The 23,913-nt window shown below is 38.8% G+C and overlaps 1 protein-coding gene across 1 annotated transcript in view; it reads left to right on the top strand.

Moving 5' to 3' along the window:
- TMX3 (thioredoxin related transmembrane protein 3) overlaps nt 1-3,384 on the top strand; it is a gene marked incomplete in the record, with an annotated part of 42,236 nt that extends 38,852 nt beyond the window's left edge. The window contains 1 exon segment of the mRNA XM_072411498.1: nt 1-3,384. This exon segment is cut by the window's left edge and continues 830 nt beyond it.
- Between the last annotated feature and the right edge of the window lie 20,529 nt (nt 3,385-23,913).

The following is a 23,913-nucleotide window of genomic DNA, read 5'->3' as shown; positions in this document are numbered from 1 at the left end:
TTCAAACAACTGAACCAAGTGTATTATTACAAATATCCTACGATTGTCAAAAAAAAAAAAAACACATCAACCGTTTAGGAAAAGGTAGGCCATTTACCCCTTGGTTCATCATTATGAATGCAGAGGTAAGCGCAGAACCTTTTGCAGCTGTGTTAAGATTTATGCAAGCAAAAATATGGCTATAGTTTTATAAAGGTCTAGTGTACCTGGACTGTGTTCATTGTGTGAGAAAGATCTCTAAGGTATCACTGCCATATCCTTAGGGTTTTTTTCCCCTCTCTGTCATAACATGGAAAACCCCACCACTCCTTTCTTGAGAGGGGCTTCCCATCTGTAGATTAGCTCTTTTAGTAGAAAACACCTTTAGATCTGCTGTATTCTGGAATGTTAAAAATAATAGGAACCAGATTTTATTACAAAGAAATAAATAATTCCTAGTATGTGCATACCGTGAATAAAAAAACACTGAGCATGTTCGGTAAGTTAAAGCAAAAAGTTTTGACTGGGTAAAAGTGCACAAATTCTTGTTAGGCCATTATTTTATGCTTCCTAAAATCGGGGAAGAATTGGTTTCTGATTGGCTGTTATTGATTAGTAAAACTTGCATACCGTCATTGTTCTGTCTTGCCAGATGTAGAATTCAGCTTGCTGCCAAGTTATAAATATTTATTTGCCATTATAGCAGTAGATAAATGATTGGAAGTGTCAGAATGTGAAGCAGCTTTAGCTACAGCCTGGTTGGGGTGTTTGCATTTGCTTTGCTAGTAAGTTGGAAAACTAGTGATGTTGGAATTTGTATTGTGATACCTACCCAGCTGGTCATCATCTAATTTAGCTTCAGGTATGGTATCTGATAGATCTGTGGGATGCAGATGACTTTTTTTTAATTTTTTAGCCCTGTTCCAAAGTTTCACTATGAGATTGATGACCGAACTGTTTACAGAGTAACGTGATAATGATTTTGCAATGTTTTTGGATTTTTTTTCCCTTTAAGTATTTTTTATCATAACTTTTCCTAAAACTTGCTTTGCCTTTGATTTGCATTTTAACTTTTGTTTCTCTCCTTATTACACGCACTGGTACATTTTAATTTGGAAGACCAATTGTAGGACACTTATGCATGGTATAGTTGCTATGTGTAAATGTTTAATAAATTCTTACTGGTCAATGTATTGTAATGTAGGACAACAAAAATGTAAATAGTTTTTTTTTGTTATTATTATCTCTCATCCTTGTACAGCAGCGATTCCCAACCCTTGGATCCGCTGTGCTACATTCACTGGTGAGATTTAGTGTTTTTTCTGAATGGCACCAAATACTCATCGATAGATTTGTGTTACAGTGCAGAACAACATGTACCATCATACTAACTTGCATTCCTGTGCACTGTCAAACATTCTGCATGCACCTTTTCTAGTGTATTTTGTGCATTAGGTAGCGATATTGCACAGTGTGAACAGGGCCTAAAAGAAAACCATTTGCAAAGGCCCTTTGATTTTTTTTCACAATTTTACACATACATAAGCATATTTTTTACATATGCTTAAATATATGCCCAGTGATGGAGACAAATTCTTTATGCTGCCCAGGCACATAAATGTGTCACAATACAGCCCTAGGGAATCTCTGTTGTACAGGCGAATGCAGTATCTATAAGGCTTTATATGAAATGTTCAGTTCTTGTTGTGATTAAGGAAAGTTATTACAGACACTGATAAAATGTAAAGATTCCTTAATAAACGCAATGTTTTCTTCAAAAGCCTTTACATTCAGAAAGAAGGAAGATAGGTAATGTATTATTTATTGAATGTAAAGTACAGGTTGCCATTAAAGCATCCTATAATAATTATCTTTTTTCCTACTGCTGGGAATGAGGAGAAAAAGTCTTTGCTAAACTCACATTATTCTACTTTGCGTTTTCTAAGGGCTAAAGCCCTATGTGATGGATGGTGCCTGAAGATTGACCAATTACCAAGCACCAAACCACAGGAATAGGAGCAAGTTAAAGAAAACACTGTGCCATTAGGCATTTCATAGATGGAAAATAGTTTAGTATGAAGGAAAGCTAATATATGCATCTGTACATGGAGAAAGCACAGGTTAATGTGACTCCATCATCTGAGGTGTATAGAGGCTGCCATTGCAGGCCTGGTTCCAAAACACCAGATGTCTGACCATCTATCCTCACTAGGTTTCAGTTGTCAGTAAGTGTCGGAACCAATAAATGCCATACTTACTGCTCAGTGACTAAAACAGCATTCAAGTAAAAGTATCAAAATTACCTCATATACACCCTCAAGTTGTATGTTTAAATGTTGAGGGTGTATATGAGCCCTGGCAAAAGGATAGTAAAGCTAAATTCTAGGCAAATATACCATATTATATTTTATAACACCATAGAAATATATATTCAAAAATCAATCACCCATTGTATGTTATTCAATAAGCAATCACTTATTTGTATGTATAGCTTGTAAAACTTCTTAAATCTGTCCTGATATCAGCCTCCTATATTCCCCTGCAAAATCAGACTGGATGTAGATAATTCATTCAGATCCCTGCTGCTTAGTGTATTCTGCTCATCTACCATTGAAAGCGATAACCTCAATGCCTCTTCATGATCTATTCACAGAGGTGGATCTCAGTTATACTGCTCAGCTATTGGTGGTCTACAGAAGTCTCAGGGAATGTGGCTGCTAGCTGTACTGTCTGGCAGGGGTGTCTAAATCACAGATACTGAATTAGAAATTCATTGTAAGGTAGACAGTTCACACACATGTATTATAACTGTGTTTTCGGCTATTAGTTTAATGTTTTGATTTGATCTTGTTATGCTTTTTTGTTTATGATGCAATGACTGTATGTAATGCAGCTATAGCTTACATGGATACACGGTGCCTAAATTTTCAAGGTCAATGATTTTTGTTTTTGCTGTGAACTTTTTCTTTTCTTCTGAGCACACTGTTACTGCTACGATATTTAAAATGGTGACACTGCAGAGCCTGTCTGCTTATAGAATCTCCTGGGAAAAGCAAAGTCAGAGTAAGCTTTATAGATACCATGGTGATTGCCATGGTAACAAAATGTACTCCGTTATAGTTTCTCGTGAAGGTGCTGCTTTATTCTATATATCTTTTACCTATAGGAAGTGCAAATATGCAAACATGTTTCTAAATGCGCTGTGATTTTTCTCTAGTAGAATGTGTTTTGTTTTCAAATGTTTTTCTGAAAATCCTAGGTATTGCATACCACACATCTTGGCATTTTTACTTTGTAACAGATTATATTATGATTCAATTATTTCTATATAACAATATAGTTTACAGCAATTTAAAAGTGAAAAATGTATAATAAAGTTTTAAAATAAGATAGCCTGAAAAAAAAGTGCTACCATTCTTTTTATCTAGATGCAGAAGAAATTATGCAAGAACATGCATAGAAATGATAAAAGTTTCCTTTTAGGTTCAGCCTAAACCATTTGTTACTTATAAGATAGTATGAGATATATACTATATATATATATATATATATATATATATATATATATATATATATATATATATAGTAAAAAAAACAGTTTTTCTTTTAATGCGTCAAAGCTGAAATTCTGGATGCTTCCAGAAAATGTGAAGGTTAAGCTTGGCTGTAAAGGTCATGAATGTCACACCACATTGATCACACTGAAGACTAAGACCCCTCCATGTGTTTATATATAAGCAGTGAAAAGAACATTTCCGAAAAGTATTAACTCGCAGTAACTAGATTCCTGGTTTGATCAGTTTATATTGGACGGAAAATGAAAAATGTGTGTGGATTGCTTGCTGGCATGGCAGTTGTCTTCCAGCCTTTTGCTTTAGGGTCTGTTGCCATTTCTGCTGCTCTGTGCTGTGAACTACATTGGTTCTTCAGGGAATCTACAGCTCAGGCCTGATCACTATCTAGATTTACTGGATTTTTTGGATTTCACATAGCCACCTCCTTTCTGAGGGAAGAGCCTGACCAGGTCTGTTGTTTATTAACAAAATGCTGTGATTCGTGAGTCTAAGTGCTGCCTATTGGACTACACATTCATATTTAGACCTCTGTCACACGAAAGGTGCCGGTACAATATCTATCTGACTGCATATCTAATTCAGTGACTTTCTTAGAAGAAATGCAAAAATTACATGTTGAAAACATAAAAATGTAACACTTTTAGAACCAAAATTAAAAAAGATTGCGAGGAGCTCCAGCCTTTCACATACCACGCACCTCCCCCACACGCTGCGGCACACCACATACAAACTCCTCTGCCCAGGATACATCTAGAATCACACAACCCCCCTTTACATTATGGAGATCAGAGGAAACTGTCAAATGGATTATACTCTGGTCACACTGGGACATCATTGGAGTTTGTTACACACTTTTCATGAGGACACAGTACCATCTACTGGTGGCCAACAATAATGCACAAAAGATCATTTAGGAGCCGGTGACTCATCATAACCAACTCAAAAGAACTAAATTCTTTAACCTGTAAAAGGGGGTGTGGGGAATGAACAGCCTGAGCCTATGTTATTTTAATACTGCCTTGGAAAAATGTATATATGTAAAACATTATGTATATTTTTTAAACACACCATGGATGTATTTATTCACGAATATTTTGAAGTCTTTTCTATTGATTCTCATTTGGAATGTTAACGGATGCCTTTCAGCACAAGCATGTAAGTAAGGAACCTGCCACTCCTCCATGAAACTAAATTCACTAAAATATCAGTAAAGTTGATAAAGGCTGTTTTTAGCACCACTTTTCTTTTTACCTGTGCAATAATATAGAGTTTGGATGATAGTTGATTGCATTGGTATTTCTATTTAAAATTGCTTGCAGTAATTATGGGAAGCCGAATATATAATTTTCAAGAAACCTGACATTTTTTAGTTCTGGAAATGCTACAGTAATGCCATGTTATAATACAGCATGTTAGCTATATACCAGAGGCTTCAACCGAGATAGTTATTGAAAAACTAATTATTGGCTAAGAAATAATGATAACATTAATTAAATAAACAACGCATAAAATAGTGTAATAAGCAAATGACAACTGCAGAAAAGATAGTTTTAACTCATTTAAATCTCATGAGATGTGTCGGAAATAGATATGTTTAGAAGTACCTATTCACTGTAGTTGGACGTGTATTTTTAATCAGCTCTTTCTTTGATGGTTTTTTAACTATGTTCTGTAGGAAAGCTTCTTTATGAGACTTCCAAGAGAAACATTGATTTCCAGCAGCAAATTCTATCTCCCTTATCAAATTAAGGAAGAAATCTTGGTTTGTTTCCACATAGACAACCTTGGTATAATAATCCTCCCCTCCCTTGCTTTAAGCAGCACAGTAATGAAAAATCTCTTTGGCATCACTGTTTGATTTTCATTCTTTATAGTGGCAAGAAGGTGTTGAGCATTAAAGTTAAGGCCTCGTTCAGCAAACGGATACATTGGTCAATATTTCACCACTGAACTATAAAAAACTTGAAAATAGTGACAAAAGAAGGAAAACATCAATCGGATCACTGTGTTTGATAGTTAAAATTTACAGACACAGTGAACATTTCCCTCCATGTGCCTACATTTGCTGTACTTTACAGCACTGTCCAATTCATGGCAACATGGTTTATTGCAATGTTTCTTGAAATAAAATATATATAAAATGTTTAAACACACACAAGTATCAGTTTATCAAGGGGGCAGCATTTTGCCCCTGGAATTTGCAGACAGGACTGCTTCCCTGTTAGACTGTAATGTTAAGTTTTAGTAGAGAGTTTGTGGACCATCTGAGAGGCGCCTCAAACTTTCCTGATAAAAGGTTTCTATCTGGGATGGAGAAAGGGATTCAAGGTGAACACAGCCAGGGAAAGCTGGAAAAGACCCTGTCTGGCTGATATGGGACCATTGTGAAGCTTCAACAAAGACTCCAGGTAAAGTGTCCAGCTTTCCAAGGTAATCGCCTAGCGCTAAAATCTTGTTTGAATAAATCGTGAAACGTTCTTACTGAAGCTAAGTAACTTTTATTGTTTTTTTGTATAGAGCGTTCGCTCGCTAGGAAGGGTTAGATAGCGCACATGTGTGTCTTCCTGTAACTCTGAAAAATCTCCCGCTCCCTTCCCTATGTACTGACAATGAGCTGAAGTAGGTGAGTGAAACAAGATTTTCCCCCCAACAAATAAAAGGGGAATAAGACAAATAGGGAATATTATTTACCTTTTTTTCAGCGATCAGAATAAAATTTTTCTTGATGGCAATGGATTTTCTGGGCAGTCTTTATGCTGGACAAATAGTTGATTTTTTTCTTGTATACATTGGGCTATTTACTATTTAGCAGAATTGTAAAAAATATATATTTGGAACTTCTCTCTGTTTCCACATACATTCATGGTGATCAGTGCAGACAATCCAAATGTTTTTCTCTTGAAAACAAAAATGTACAGCTGGTGAAAACAGCCTGTGTCATTGTTTGTATTTGTCTGACATTTGCTACCCCTATTTATTGTAAAGTGCTGCATATTTGGTTGGCACCATATACATACTGTTTATTAATTTTATTAAAACCCTAAAGTAGGTTTATACCTAAACAGGAACATTAATGACTTTGACTTGGTTTGCCATGTTCTGCTAGGCATGACAATGACAAACAGTTTCTATTGTTGAAATACAGGATCACCTTGCCGGCTGCTCATTTCTTTGGCTTTAAGTGCCTGGTTATTCCCCCCTTCCCCCTCAGTAGTGCCATAGAAAGAATTATAGAGAGGAAAGATTCTTTTCTCAATACACTTCTTGTTACCTGTGTTTATATTGTCATTTTTAGAATGTCAGAAGCACATGCTATAGAAGTCCTGTTTAATATGATTATTTTAAAAAACTGATTTATATTTATATATCTACAAACAGATGCTACATTTTCACAGAGATGATCCTAAGTGCATGTCCCAGGTGAAATTTTAGCATCTGTACAGGTGAAGCAATTTGCTTTCTTAAATCTGTAAATATCACTAACAATGCCTTATGTTTCACTTATGGAAAGGATGCAAGATCTCTTCTCCACACCAGACTGTCTGGACAGCGATTGTTCATTGTATTGTCACCTAAAATGATCATAAAAAAACTTAGAAAAAGATAACTGCTTTTTCTTTGTTACATCCCACTAAAAGTCAGCCTTGGACAACACAAGAAGACATCTGCGGGACGACAGTGGAAAGGTGGATAGGAGGTTAATACAAGCTGGAGTGATGAAAATTCACCAGACATGACCCTTTTGCTGCTTTCCTACTTCACAGTATCTGCTAGGAAAAGCATATTGTATCTAGGGGACTGCAATGCAGAAAAACAAGTCTGCCACTAAAAAAAAATGTGTTAGGCAACGTACACACTTGCAATGGTTCTGGTCCGATAATCCGCTCAGGGATGATATCGGATGAGAATCTGGCGTGTGTACAGTGCCCATCGTCCGAATGACCATCCTGGGGGATCTAGGGACGGTGGACGACAAACGATCTTAATGAAAGTAAAGGGGCAGAGAGCGCAGCAGGGTGCCGCTCCATCGTTCTCCCCTCTCCATAAAGCAGAAGGGTGCTGTAGGTACAGCACTCGTTCAGGCATCGTGCAGTAGTTTGTATTGGAAAGGATTATGAAAAATCCTTTCCAACAACAATTATTGCACGTTTGTATGCAGCTTTAGAAAGCATATTTTTGTCATGTACATAAATGCAAGATTCTATTTGTTTGATCTGTTACATATACCTTTAAATCAGAACTAAACCCTCTGATTCTATTCTCTTCCTTCTCTTCTTTCTTGCAATTTTTGGCCATCTTGATTGGCCAGCCCAGGATGTTGATCATTCAGTACCAGCAACCGCAGGGAAAGCCGAGATTGCTGGGTATCCTGGCATGCACATGGCAATGATTTTTACAGCTCCATGGAGCTATCAGGCAGGTAAGAATACTTATTGCAGAAGGGACATCTCTTATCCCCTTCTGTAGGCCTGCTGATACCACATTTTTAAAGTGAAGAATGCATCAAGTGGGACCAAACCATTAGGTTTCTCCAAGGTGTTTGTGACTTTGTTTCCTGAAGTCTTGCTCAGTAACAGCTTTTCAGTAATTCTGTTTTATCATGCAAAATGTATGTGATCATCACTTTCTCACCTAGAGTGCTTGATGAAATAGTTGCCTTTCACCAGCTGAAAAAGGCAAAAAAAATCTCTACACATCTTTGTTGTGTAATAATTTTGTCTCAGAATTTTCTGCTTGAAAAATTCTGTGCTTACACATTGCATAGACACAGATGTTTCCTTTACCTCAAAGGAATCAAATGTTTTGACAGGTATGAAAACTATATAAATTCCCTGTTCTCTGCAAATACATTCAGTGTATTCACACATATGGCTATTGTACACTCATGAGTGGCCTAAATTTCATTAACATACACAACATTTATTTCTAGAAGTTATAAGATAAAAAAAGCATGTTTTATACTCTGCTTTTGTGTTGTTTGTATATTTGTGCTCATAGGTTAACATACCTTAGCAGGATTTGTGAAATATTGGGCATTGTTTTGAAAATATGACTGATCACGCAGAAAATTTTCATTTTTATTTTGGGAGTATGCTCAGATGAGACTATTTATTATTACATAATGGTGTTTGTCTTTTCTGAATCATAAAGATAACTTAAATCATGTAAATGGGCCTGATCGAAAGTTTATATACCTTTCAATGCTGGGGGGGATAATTTGCACTGGAATTGACACACAGTTTCAATTAAAGGGTAATTAAGGAACAGTGTCTAGACTTGTAACATCTGTTACAAGGGGAAGCAAAGCCACTGTCAATAATTCCTACAAGAAAAGGTTATTGAAATAAACAAAACAGGAAAAGGATGGATATATATATATATAAGTGGGATGTTAGGGGTTCTGGTTTTACCAAGCCACAGTCGGGTAGACGAACCAAGATTTCAGCCACAACTGCCAGGAAAACATGTCAAGATGCAAAAAAAAAAAAAAAACACAAATCACTTCAGCTGAAATATGGGCTTCTCTGCAAAGTGGTTTTACTATGTCAAGATGCCCAATAAGTAGGTAAGGTAACAAAAATAGGCCTCAAACTCAAGAACGGTCCTTTGAAGTAATGAGGCCAACACTGAACTCTGTGGTCACAACCATGAACACTTTGTTTGAAGAAGGCACAACGAGGCCTATAATGAAAACTACACCACATACAAAGTAGCATTCCCTAATTGGTGTAAGTTTACCAAATCACACCTAATTCATTTAGCAAGTATATTGATGATATATTTTATTCATCAGGAGAAATCTGTTAATACAGATGGGAGTTTGTTACACAAATGATTTATGGTGTCTATAATTTTTGCAGACATTTTTTAATTAGGTGTTATATTATTTAATTGGCACTTTAATAGAATTCCAATAACTTTAGAGTTAACTTGTGTGGAACCATGCCTTGGGGGTTGACTGTATGTTCATGGTGCTGTGCCTGCTGGGTTCCTTTTAGAAAGTATTATTATTAAAAAACTAGATTTATATAGTGCCAACATATCATGCAGCGCTGTACATAAATAGGGGTAGCAAATGGCAGACAGATACAGACAGTGACACAGGTGGAGATATGGATTGTGCTATTTGTAGGTCTTAATAATTTCCTGAAGAAGTGGACATAGTATCCGCAAGAATAATAGATGTTATAAACATCTTGGGAACTTTTGAAGTTTGGAATTATATGTTTTTAATTAGTTTTATGATGCACAATTAAAAATGTAATTTTATTCTTAATGATAGTTTCAATCAGTACTGTTTTTTAGATGCCTTAAAAGTTCTGGTATATTTGTCTTCTCTGTGAAAATCATATCACAATGTGAAACATGGAGGTGGGTCTCTGATGTTCAGGAGATGTGTGGCAAAATGTATGTATCTCCCAACATGAGTGTGTTCCAAAATATAATCAACAATATAATAATATTTAATAAACACAATCTACAGAAAAATGGCTACAACAGAAAAATGAAGATGCTGGAGTGGCCATCACAGTATCCTGACCTCAATATCATTGAACTTATTTGTGTACAGTAATTCTTTACTCCATGCAAATTTAGTGGCTTTTTCACTGTGGTAAAACAAAAGAACATATTAGGAGACAGACCGCACTGCAGGCTTGGAACCATGCCGTCATCCCATATACCTGCAAACACTTCCCAAAATGGAGGAATCCTGTTTTGAGTGCAAAAGATATTTAAAATAAAGGCCAGTAACCTTTAACCATTGCCATTCAAGTTTCATAGGTTGAAAAAAAAGACATCAAGTTCAACCATTATGGAAATAAACATATCTCAGATAAAAACCCTATTGACAGAGGCAAAAAAAAAACAACCCTGGTTCAATTTGTTCCAACAGGTGACAAATACCTTCCTGATTCCATGAGGCAATCAGATTCCTATCTATACTTTAAAGCCTCAATACCCAGTTATAGTCTGTGCTAGAAAAGCATCTAGCTTTTTCTTAAAGCAATCTATAGTAGTTGCTAAAACTATTTCCTGAGGGAGCCTATTTCACATTTTCACAGACCTCACAGTGAAGAATCCCTTCCTTATCCGGAGTTGAAATTTATTTTTCTCCAGACCCAAAGAGTGTCCTCTTGTTCTTTGTAATGATCTTAAAGTGAATAATGGGGAAGGGAGTTCTGTATATGGACCATTTATATATTTATACAGGCTGATCATATCCCCCCTTAAACATCTCTTATCAAGGAAGAATAGATTCAGTTCATCTAATCTCTCCTCATAGCTGAGCTCCTCCATTCCAAGTCATCTCCAGGTACATACCTCCCAATATCAGTAGTTGAGAAAGAGGAACAACCTGGAGAGAAGAAAAATGTTTCTCAAGCAGTGAACAGTTAGTGTGGTTAAATTGTGTTGGAAATTGGCCACAGTTCTAAAAAAACATGGGTAAATACACAGTGGCTCAGAGGTTAGCAGCAACACCAGGTCCCAGGTTCAAATATCGGACAGTATACGCTATATTTTAGTTTCCAGGTTCTCCCTGTGTTTTCGTGGGTTTTCTCCCACATTCCAAAAACATGCAGTTAGGTTAATTGGACAAAGAGCTAACACTCTGCCTTGGCCTACTATAAAATAAACTTATTGTAACCCATTAAAATAATTGGAAATAAATTGGCAACTAGCAACTGTTCAAACAGTAAACAAAGTGGTCAAAATTTTATAATGTACAGCAGTTAGAATTTTGTTGTGTGCAAAACAAGATGTAAGGTTCATTAGGTAGCACCATGCTTTATAGTACCCCCTAAATATTGTTGGTCAGCAAGAGGTGGTTTTTGGTCAACAGAAATAAAAATGCGTGTCATTAGTGATCAGTGGCAGAAAGAACAATCGCTTGGTATCGATGGTCTGGAGAAATGCCTATTATCAGTAGTAAGCTGGAGGAAAAAAAGGCCAGTGTTGGTAATCACTGGAAGGAGGGGGCTTGGCCCTGGTGGTAATGGGGTCAAAAATGCCCCAATAGAGGATAAAAGAGGATATTGATGCTCAGTGAGGAAGGGATTAGTTACTCTGTGGAAGGAGGGGGTATTGATACTTAGTGAGCCTACAGTTGGGAACATTGGTGTTTAGTAGATTACTTACCTATGCATATTCTACATCTTGTGCTTCTGCCTCCCTCTGCCAGAATTATAGTGATATTGTTGAACAGATATCGCTGCATCCAAATAAGTACCAAAGTAGCCAAAGCTGAAGACACAATCCCAGTGATTTTAGTTAAAACAACAAAATTCAAAGTTGTTGGTAGGCCTCAAAGATTCCCTATTATTTATGTCTGCTTTGTAGCAATCTTTTGTAAAATAATCTTGTGTTCGAATTATGGATGCTTAATGTTGACTATTTTGCTATAAAGAGCTGTGTGAATTTCTAGAACACAGAGGCACAATCCCAGCAGCCAAACATCAGTACAATTATAATAAAATGTTGGCAATTATATGACTCCATAACAAGCACCTTGGGAGTAGCAGTATACATATATGCCTCCCCAATGGAGCAGCATGCTTCTGTGCTGATCTTTCATAAAACAGCAGCCAGAGATGTTGACAGCCATCCAAAACTCCCTCGTACAAATCTGGCCCGACATGGAAAGTTAAAGTATTTATGTGAATAATGGTCAGTCAAGCTTTAAGTGCTGCTGCATGTGGCAAGCTGCCTCTTTTTGTTTCATCTCTTCTTTTAGAGGCAAATATGTTGAAGTAGTAATTAGTACATGGAGAGCTTATTGTGACAAATGAACAGGCAGGCATTTCTGTACTAATTTTCACATAATATAGCTGCCTTGCAGCCCTTAAAAACATTTAATTACTGAAACACAATGCTTAAAGTATGGTGCTGTGTAGGTAAATCTACTTAACAGCATAGTGCCTTGAGCAGTTGAAAGTGAACTCTTGTTCATATTATGATATTTCCTAATGCAGTTTATTGTTGGGGGCATTGTAATTATTTGTAATTATTATTATTTGTAATTATTATTTTTAGCAGTCATAAAAAATGCCAGACTTATATAGCTACAGTTCAAGAAGCAATGGTGTGTACAGTCACCTCTAACAATCAATGAGAAATCTGCTTTCAATAGTTGCCTGTGAGCAGATAAATAAAAGCAGGGTATATGGCTTGTTGCTATAGCTACCTTCTCTTATTTATTAAAGTCCACGTATATGTTGAATTGGTATGGGCGAGGTAAATTTAATATATTTTGCACAGAGAGCTCATACAAAGCAGGGCAGCTTACAGATTTTTAGAAGGGCTGAGAGAACTAGCTGAAAGATTGTGCAGTCATGCTGCTGGGATTGCTAAGCAATCAGCAGTCAACTCCATTAAATATAACATTGATTTTCCAAAATGTGACATATGATTGCCAACAAATCATTCTCCTGCTTTTTTTTCCCCAAATAACATTTGCCATCAATATTACCTAAAACAGTCACTGTTTCAAAAAATAACTCGCCAACATCTTAGATATGTTTATAACATGGATTTTTATAATGAATGTAGATTACCCCATAAAATTACCCCATCTGTTACATAACCTGCTATAACTGCAAAACAATATACATTTTTAAAAAAAGTAAAAAAAAAAAAACACACCCTAGCAAACATGGTAACTATAATTAATTTAGGCTAAGTCTACATAGACTGTTCCCCTAGTGTTTAACCTGTGTTTAAAAGCCCATGTTTGAATTTTTGTTTATAGGTGTTTAACACCTTATTATGAAGGTTTCCAATGAAAAGAATGGAGCTTTATAGGCATTTTATCAGGATTTTGGAATCTGGAAGCCCCATGATATCGGCCAGATCTCTGCCACCCCACCAATGAAGAATGATTACAGGGGTACATAATACCCTTTACTCATATATTCATATATTATCAATACTTATTAAAGAATCACACGAGAGGAGGGTTTTTGAAGCAAACGTGAACATATATTGAAAATTTTTTAACCACCTTGCCGGTATGCCCGTACGAAGGTCGGGCAAAAAAAAAATGGCTAGGATGGTTAACCCCGTAATTTTGTCACATCCTTATCTCCATGGTCCCGCTGTGCACATCCAGCGGGACCATGGAGGTAAGGATTCCAGCGTCGTCCTCCGTCCATCGTCGTCCGTCGATCTCCCTCTCCAGCGTCGGGTGCCAGGGGGAACACAAGATCCCGGCCGGCGGAACACAAGATTCCGGCCGGCGGAACACAAGATACCGGCCGGCATCTTACCTGGTCCCGCTGATCGTCCACGTCCGTCTTCGTCCAGCGCCGGATGATCTCTGCAGGGAGAAGCCGTCCGGCGGAGAAAAAAAAACGGACGGCTTCTCCCTGCGTGCGTGATGACGTCGGCGCGTGTGCGGGAAATTCAAATAGAAACTCATTCATTCATTTTGTATTGGATTCAATACAAACTCCTGTATTCAATCCAATACAAAATAATTCAAATAAATACAAAGTATATAATTGGTAAATTCAAACTGTCATTTTGTATTGGATTGCATACAAACTCCTGTATCCAATCCAATACAAAAAATAAAAAAAAATAAAATAAAAGTAAATAACTTGGAAATTCAAATTTATATTTTGTATTGGATTGAATACAAACTTGCGTATCCAATCCAATACAAAAAATAAAAAAAAAGTAAATAACTTGGAAATTCAAATTTATATTTTGTATTTGATTGGATACAAACTTGCGTATCCAGTCCAATACAAAATAATATAAAATTAATACAAAGTACATACCTGGTAAATTCAAACGCTCATTTTGTATTGGATTGAATACAAACTCCGGTATCCAATCCAATACAAAAAAATTAAAAAAAAATAAAAGTAAATACATTTTTTATATTCATATTATCTACTAAAACCCCTGTTCGGACATATTTCTGTAAGTTACAGGTCTACAATTTTAAAAAAAAATTCATGAAAAACAGTGGATCACTTTTGGTACAGAAATCTAGACCTCAGTGTAACGCTCAGGTGGTTAAAGCGATACAAACAATAATGTCAATAGTGGTTTCATAAACAGATTGACGGGACAATAAATCAGTCAATCTGTAACTTGGCCCTATGGGGGCACTAGACATGAGACTTCTAACCAGAATATATAACGTATAACAAAAATAAATTGTGTCGCAAACATATGCCGATGACCCGACGCGTTTCGGTCGCCTTGAGCTTCCTCAGGGGTATTGAACATGAAGCGAAGTTACACATAATAATTTGACAGTATCTAGATGCATAATAAATACATAGTGTGAGTACAAAGTATACCAAAGTACATACAGAAATAATAAACATTGAAATAACTTCCTTGGTATAACAAAATGAGTAATAGCAAGACAATGAATCAAGATAATGGTAACAACTAATTCAAACAATGGTATACATTATTTCTCTCTAAAGGTATGTGAGAATCATAACGATGTTCAATTGACATTGTAGAACTGTGATATAGTAATACTTAATATTATTATATATCAATATTTTGGTAGAGAAAGCGTATGTTCTTTTAAAGACATATGTATGTTGAGTCGATTTTTGATGGACAGTCTATACACACGCCCCGACCTAGCGTCAGAGACATGAACATGGTTTTCTGGGACACAGTCCCCCATACCCTTATGTGGAGGCATGATCAGAACTCCCTGTGCCATTCTCTTCACGCTGTGACACAGCGCTAATACAGAGACCGCAGCAGCGGTCTTCCTATATTACCTTTGAAGGATGGGGTTTAAGGTAAACACCTCTTATTATCCTTTCTTATCTAAACTTTGCTCCCCACAATTTACAATGGGGTACTACGGTATTTTATTCTTCATTTGTGATTCGTTAATACAGCCAGTTCTTCTGTACTGAACAACCTAAGTTATCTCTCATATAACTATAATACTTTGTTTCAAACTTAATTATACATAATACAAACCTATTGCTTTTTATATACATATAGAGAACACCCTTACTATAATATTATAATCTCATATTAATCAACTGTACATTAATATTGAAGATTATGATTTACTTATGATATAAACTTATCCTACTACAGGCCATCCCAGTGGATGAACTCCCCATATACTTTACTTGTATGATTGGGATTTCCCCTCCATAAAAATCGACTCAAGCTTCAGCCTCTTATATATGTCTTTAAAAGAACATACGCTTTCTCTACCAAGGAATACGTAAGTTTTGACCCATTTATTGTTTCCAAAAAATTGATATATAATATTATTAGGAATTACTATATCACAGTTTTACAATGTCAATTGAACATCGTTATGATTCTCACATACCTTTAGAGTAGTGGTGTCAAACTCTGGCCAGAGGGCCAAATTTCGCCGCCCAAAGGAATTTTTTTGGTCCTCAAAGAAATTCTAAATATGAATTGCAGCTGGCCCACCGCTGCATTGAAATAGCGCTGCTACTACAATTCCGCTCATCACTCGCGTCTATAGACCAGCAGCCTCTCTGCCTTTGCATGGCCCCACTTGGAACTGTTTTATAGACGCAGAGAATGTAGTAGCGGTGCTATTTCAGTGAAGAGGGAGTTCCAACCACTCATAACATTGAGCTTTGCATTGGACTGTTTTATTGATGCAGAGGAACTATAGTAGCGGTGCTACAAAGTTAAAACTCTGGGACAACTCTGGAAAACACTTCCATTGATTTCAATGATATGTTTTCCCACAGTTTTTGGAGTTTTTGAGCATTTAATATGCAAATTAGTTAAATACACAGTAAAACGTGATAAAAACCCGGGAAAACGCAGCATCGGTGTTTTCTTGCATTTTAAAGGCAAGCTTTGAAACGCTAATAAAAGTGCATAAAAACGCATATAAACGCAATAGGAACGTTTACATGCATTTTAAAAACGTCCATGTAGACCCAGCCTTATATACATTTGAAAACAGGCAGTGTAGACTCCCAGAAATTCAATGCATATGCTTACCAAGCAATTTACTTTGGTTTGCTACATTGAGTGTTTTATCTTTTTGCAAGATACTTGCCAATGATGCTGCACATCTAGAAGGAGTTCAGTTGTGCTAATAGCCTCATTTAGTACTCATTTGAGCATGTATACTGAAATGACCACACAACAAAAGTAGGTAAAAATCTGCAATGATAAAGTCTATGATGCTGGGGGGAATTAGTCTCTCTACAGCAGCACACGGCACTTTTGTAAAAAAAACAGGGACCTATTATTTGGTTCCAAAAATAGAATTTTTTTAGCGTACAAAATGCAAAACCTAATGCTTTTATTGAAGTCCCAAAACAGCTTGCTTTATCTTTTCTGCAGCTTCCTGCTGCCAATGCATATCAAAAACAGACATAGATCCCAAAACCTCCTGGTAGCTTACCACACCTGAGCCCTAAACTGAATTCAGGCAACACACACACTCATCTTCCAGTACCCCCTAGGAATATATGGCTCCACCTGCCAGCCCAATTAACCCCTACAAACCAGGTCCTGTCAGACTAAGGCCTTCTCTTTGGCAGGTTCTGGAGTTTAATGAAAAGGTCCAATCAACTTTGCCTTTTTTTTTCCAGAGCCAAGGACCCTGGAACACCCACCAAACATGCAACCCATGGTTGTCATACAAGCCCTGGGCTCCTTTTCTACCACCATGCCACTTTCCTAAGGGAACCAAAAGCCGAAATATGGGGGAAATATACTGCCCATCCAGAACCGATCCCTACAGTCCCGTACATGTATCCTAAATCAATAGTTTAGTTTTCTCATTTCAGTTGATCTCTCCAGTACCTATTTAAATATTCCAAGAGATCCACATTTTCACAAGTTCCACAGATTCACATATCATACTCAATGTACATTTTAGTTAATTTTTCTGCTATTCAGCCTGCCAAAATCACCAAGTACACTCCCTAGGATTTAAGCTTTTAGCTCTTCTTACCCAGAGATCGTTAAAAGTCATCCACTAGTGAGATTTGATCCTACTAGTTGCACAGAGATCTGTTATTTCTGTTCATGGTGTACTTTTTGTATATCCTCAACTGAATGAGAGTCAGTTATTGTGTTCTAGAGATTGATCTTTTTGGTGACAGTCTTGAATACTGAAAAAAACAAACAAACTGTAAAACTACTAGCTGACAAAATGCAAACAGTGAAATCTAGCTAATAGGAGGTGGTATTGTCCAGGAGATATATGACACTGACTGACATTGACAAGGGTAATTCACATGGTTGATTTGGCTCACAGAGACCAATCCAAGTGGAATTCTTAAGGAAGTGGAAAGAAGACATGCTTCTTTAAAACATCCACTTGATGATATCCATGAAGAAATAGAACACTAGCCATTGAACTATAGTTACAGTGGATACCAGTGAGCTAGCTTGTAGAACTCACATGCTGGACCAAAAAGTCCAAGGTCAGTGGTTTGTTGACCAGTTGGGTTGGGTATTGAATGCGCTGAAACTCCAGGCAACCTTTCACATTCTAAAGGCCTTTACATGGTTTATCACAGTCAAAGCAGTGAATTACCACTAATTATGCTTGTGCATGCAGAGAAACCTGACATACTTGTAGGCCACCTACATTCCAAGGCCTTGGAATTTAGAGAGAGACACTAGAAATACTAGAGAGTTGGAAGAGCATAGACAGTAACAAGTGGTCTTTGAACCAGAAAATGTTTCTCTGGACATGTGGTTATTGGGGGTACCCCCAAGACAGATTTGATGGCATCTCACACTGGTCTTCCCTCATATAATGACTGTGTTTTTCAACTCTGTATACATTCCAGCGATGGCAATTTATTGCATTTTGGCCCAAATTTTTGGTTCTCACTTCTGAAGTCTCTAGCAATGAAACCTCCACTCATGCTACTGTTGTCCCAAGGTTTTCTGATTCAAGATCAGGTTTTTCATCCCATCCCAGGCAGAGTGCATTAGGCAGTTTGGAAGCTGATAGGAGCAGGCTAGTATTCTTGGTTTACTGCCCATTGATCATAAAGTATTAAAATCAGAAAGCCAACTACCAGAGCAGTATACACCAGAATGTTTTCAGCTAGGCTTAAACATGGGAGTAGGGGTAAATACGCCTGTCATGGCTGTGCTAGGAAACTGGAAAATGATATACTTTCCTTTTCATTCATTTTTCTTTTCTAGCACAAGCATGGCAGCACATTTGTGGTAGCTTCTGTTGTGAATAGAATGGTGACACCTAAGGTGACACCTAAGGGCTTAAATTATTATTGTATGTTTGGTTTGTGCTCATGCACCTAACATGCATTGCTGCATTGCCCGAACATTCATTTGAATGACTGCCCAAGGCAACAAACTTGCATAACAGTGCCCTGCAACACATGGTAGTGTGTTGTGGTTTATTACGTAAGCATATCCAAGTTTACTTCTAGTAAGGTCACTGTTTATAATGCTGTATATGGTAGTTTGTGGGGTTTAAGGCAAAATTACATCCTAAGCAAAAGGTAAACTGTTTCATATCAACCACCGTATTAAACCAAATCTGCTAGAAACTTAGCTGGAATTGTAACTTTTCTTCAGCTTTTGGGTGCCTCTCAGCACCAAATACTTGAAATGGCCCAATCGGGAAGGGGGGGGGGGAGTTTTAGTGGCTTTCAGTTAAAAGTGCCCGGAGGCACTTGATAAATCACATTTATAAGTTAAGTTGTGTTTAGTTGCAGCCATCATTTAACAGATTGTTGCTATATTTATACTGCTTTTGCTTTAGTAAATTCTTTTTCTCAGTATTTAGCCATGAAGCATTGAAAGTTCGGGATCGTATTTTACAATACTGATATAAAGCTTTTGTTTAGAAAGCTCAGTGTGAAACATGCTGGCAGAACATTTTCATTATATCTAAAAGCTTAAAGTGCATCAAGTGGAATACAGCAGGCAAACATTTCCTGGCTTTTTTCTGTTTACTTGGAAAATGAAAGGCATTGATGCAATATTAATTCATGGGCTTCATTTAGTTTTTGGCAACCATTTTTCAGCTATGAAAACCTTGATTGTAACAGTTTGGATGAGATACAATGGAACAGCAGGAAATAAATCCTAACCTGTATGGCATTAAAATACAGATTACACAAAGTAAAAACATTTATCAGAGGAATAAAAACTGTGAACAAACCTATTTACATTTTTACTATGCAGAAAGGTAGGCAGATTTGATTTAAAAGTGATGCTTTTCCAAAGAGCTAAAAAAACATATAAAGAAAATGTTCTCTTTATCAATACACATTAAAGATTCAGATTTTCTAAGTATGGGGGAGCAGGTAACCACCCTCCTCTGATGCTGTGTTTTGATCATTTACTAGGCCAGAATACTGTCATGTGATAGGGGGGTGACAATATCAACCCTTTGTAAGCCCCAACATCCAACGGAGAGCATAAATATAGTTACATAGTCAGTTAGGATGAAAAAAGACATAAATCCATCCGGTTCAACCACTGGGGAAATAAACATATCCCAGATAAAAACCCTATAGACATAGTTGATCCGGAGGAAGGAAAAAAAAAAACATTGTACAATTTGCTCCAATAGGGGAAAACATTCATTCCTGATTCCATGGGGCAATAGGATGTTCTTTACTTTAAAACTTTAATACCCAGTTATTTTCTGGGCTTCTAGAAAAGCATTCACGTCTTAAAGCAATCTATAAAACTTGCTGAAACTACTTCCCGAGGAAGCTTTTCCACATTTTTACAGACCTTACTTTGAAAAATCCCTTCCTTATCCAGAGATAAAATCTCTTTTTCCTCCAGATCGCCCTCTTGTTCTTTGTAATGATTTTGAAGTGAATAATAAGGAATAGAGTTCTCTATATGTGGGTCAGATGCTGGTACCCAGCTAGGGTAAACTGTTGAAAACAGATAACAATGAAGAAGATGAGCAAACACATATTCATATAAGTTCAATTTCTAAAGTCCATAGAAAAAAGGCAGTAGTATACTCCAAGTATAAGTATGCTATACATTATTTGTAGTTCCTCAAATATCATACTGTAGATCATGTTGGGTGGAGATAGATTTACCTTCCAAACATTTGGGAAACAATTCTCACACAGTAACAAGTCCATATAAGATATGGGGGAAATCTGGAACACCAAAGCATCAGGGGGCACAACAACAGAATTTCAAAAGATTCAACTTATTAGTTTTATGACAGCATTTATTGTGTCATGTAAGACTACACTTGGTGAAAATAGTGATTTTGCAGGTTGTTGACTTTATCCCCTTAGGTCTCTTGATTGGGCTCCTCCTGGATATTACCACCCCATAGTGGTGGATCCACTCTACAGAAATTAGTTTTTAGCTTCTTTTTACTTGAATTTTCATCAGTAACCTAATACCAGTAGACTGCTAATCCAGAAAACAAAGATTATACCGTTTATATTGTCATTGTTTTTCTGTTTATATTGTAGTTGATAACATTCTCAATAACTTCTTGTCTCTTTTGACAATGTTTAGATAGAAGTTGCATGACATTTGTGCAAAAAAATGTAGTGAAAGATAGTAAAGCAACATTTTTGATGATTTCCATTTGCTTAGCAATTGTATTAATTTCCTGTCCAGCATAGTATACAGAGACCAGGAAGAAATAAAATAAAAATTAATCAAAGGGCAACAACAAGCATGTGTTTTGGCATATGTTTTGTGTAACTACTGTGTTACAAATTTGGATTGTATTGAACACCTCTGTACATGTTCTAGGCTCATTTCCAAATGTCTTGTTCCTGCCGTACAAATTCTACCTGCTTACTTGGCACATGTTTTCCATACAATAAGAAAAGAGAAGCTGTAATGATAACCCACCCAAACCTTTTTTAGAAAGTAAGCAGGCCTGGAGTGACATCTATGGGCGGAGGGCCTCATGACAAGGGGAGCATTGAAGACTGTATATGTAAAGGGTGAAAAGTTCGGAAGCAATCAAGGGAGGGGGTCAAAAGTTCGAGAGGAGAGGCGGAAGCAGGCATGTGGGCATAAGAGGTTAATAGTTGAAAAAAAAAAAAAAAAAATATATATATATATATATATATGTATCTAATGTATGTTAATGAGAGAAAATGCGGGAAAATCAGGGTTTAGGATTGGTGGAGAAGATGAAGGGGTGGTGAGATTTTAGGGGTTAAAAAGAAGAGGTCTGGGGGAGCAGAGCAGATCCTTTGAAAAATTATTGCTGGAGGACTGCATCATTATTGCTGGAGGACTGCATCTTCAACATGGCTGACGTCGAGGCATTATTGAACAGGCTGAAGGATGATGCGGCTGTGAAAGGAGCGGGATGGCTGGAGAAGCAACTGGCCAATGCTTTACAGGGGGTCGAGGAGGAGGCAGATCCGGAGCCCCCCCTTGTCAGACGCACTCGGCGGTCAAGGCCACCGGAGCGCTTGAGTCCTGGTGGGACCCCCGGGGTCCAGCGCCGCCGCAGGAGCCTCATAAGGGACCCTCCAGCTCCTCTGGTTAAAAGAAGATCTAAGGATTCCAGCGGAGGAGCAGGGAGGAATCCTCATCGAAGGCGGGACCCCACGGAGGCGCGGCTGCAGGAGGATTTCCCGAGGGGACGGTCTGGGCAGGAAGGACGGCAGAGACTGGCTACGAGAATGGAGGAGGAGGGAGTACTTACCGAGTGCGGCGGCGCCCCGAGTGGTGCTGGCAGGCGGGGAGATGCGGTGTCCGGCGGCGATCCGGCCTCGGGGGAGGCCAGTGCATTGGTGGCATCGGGAGTACGGAGGAGCAGGAGAGGATCTGTGGCGGCCGGCTCCGGTCTGTGTTCTGACGGGCGGAGTCTGAGGCGGGGCTTGCAGAGGCAACTACCTGGCGGAAGTTCCGGATCAGCGGCGCGCGATGATGACGTCAGCCAGCGGGACCCGGAAGTCGTAGAAGACGACGAGCGGAGCATGCAGGAGGAGACTTTTTCAGAGGGAGAGATCCGGGAGGAGGTTGACAGACCACCGGCGAGGCAGGAGAGCGCGGCGGCGGCCGCGGGTCAGAGGGAGACCCGGCAGCCTTGTGAGTATTTGGGGGTCTGGGGGGGGGGGGGGGGGGGGGGGGGGGGGGGGGGGGGGGGGGGGGGGGGGGGGGGGGGGGGGGGGGGGGGGGGGGGGGGGGGGGGGGGGGGGGGGGGGCGGGGAGGCATGTTGGCAATGATGTGATTCCTGATGTGTTTGATAAGGGGGCTGGGGCCATTGGGGGGAGGCATATGTGCCCACAAGTGGAGGGAGGCCAGGTTGCTTTGGGGGGGGGAGTCCTGTTAATGGGTTTGCGAGATTTGTTGTTGAAATTTGCTGGTGTACCTGCGGGTGAGATGGTTGTTGGGGGTACCGATAGGGGCGAGACTTTAGGAAGTGAAGGGGTGCCGGTGTTGTCGGAAAAAAGGGCGGTGCAAAGCAGTGGTGAGGTTGTGGCTGTGCAATCGGGGGGTGCAGGTGGGGAAGTGACTGCTGCGGTTCCAAGGGCAGAAGGAGGTGGTAGTCAGGATGTTGGTGGGGACGTGCCTTCTCAGGGGATTGCGGATGGTGCAAAAGGGGAAGTGTATGTCTGCTTTGAGGGGGGGAGTATGTGGAGATATTTTCTTTGTTGCCGGTTGAGCGCTTTGGAGGCCGGGATGTGAAGCCTGGTGAGGGCAAGCGTGCTGGGGAAGAAAAAGGAGTGTGGCGGTTGATACCGAGGACGTTCCAGAATTGGTTACAGGCATTTGCAATTTTGGCCAGTATTGTGGGCGAAAAGGCTCCGGAAAATTGTTTGGCGCTTTTTTGTTATCTGGATGCAATTAGTGAAGCCTATAGGGTGTATGGGGGCCTTGCATGGTTGCGTTATGATGAACAATTTAGGCAACGGAAGGCTATGAGGCCTGGAATGCGTTGGGATCATAAGGACATCAGCCTTTGGATGCGACTGATGACGTCGGCGAGATTGGTTCCACAGCCTTTTCTTGGAAGCGCCGGGGGTTCAGGAGGAGCGGGATCCCTGGCAGGTAAGAAAAAAGGGCTTTGCTGGTTGTTCAACGAAGGAGTGTGCAAATTTGGGGCCACCTGCAGATTCAAGCACGAATGTTCAAGTTGCGGGGGGGCTCATTCAGGAGCACGGTGTATGGTCAGGGGGCGAGGGCGTCCCGTTGAGCCTGCGGGAGTGTTGCCATTAAAGAATTTAGTAATTTCCCCTCTGGGTGTGGTCCCCAAGAGGGAGCCGGGTCAATTTAGGATGATCCATCATTTGTCCCATCCGAAGGGGGAATCGGTTAATGATGGGATTGCGCCGGAGCTGTGTAGAGTGGTGTACACCTCTTTTGATGTTGCGGTTGGCATGGTTCGGAAGGCTGGTAAGGGGTGCCTGATGGCTA

The sequence above is a fragment of the Pyxicephalus adspersus genome, chromosome 5, assembly GCF_032062135.1.
Source record: "Pyxicephalus adspersus chromosome 5, UCB_Pads_2.0, whole genome shotgun sequence".
Lineage (NCBI taxonomy): Eukaryota > Metazoa > Chordata > Amphibia > Anura > Pyxicephalidae > Pyxicephalus > Pyxicephalus adspersus.
Note: the sequence above shows the minus strand (reverse complement) of the source record. Positions and strands in the feature narration are given on the sequence as shown.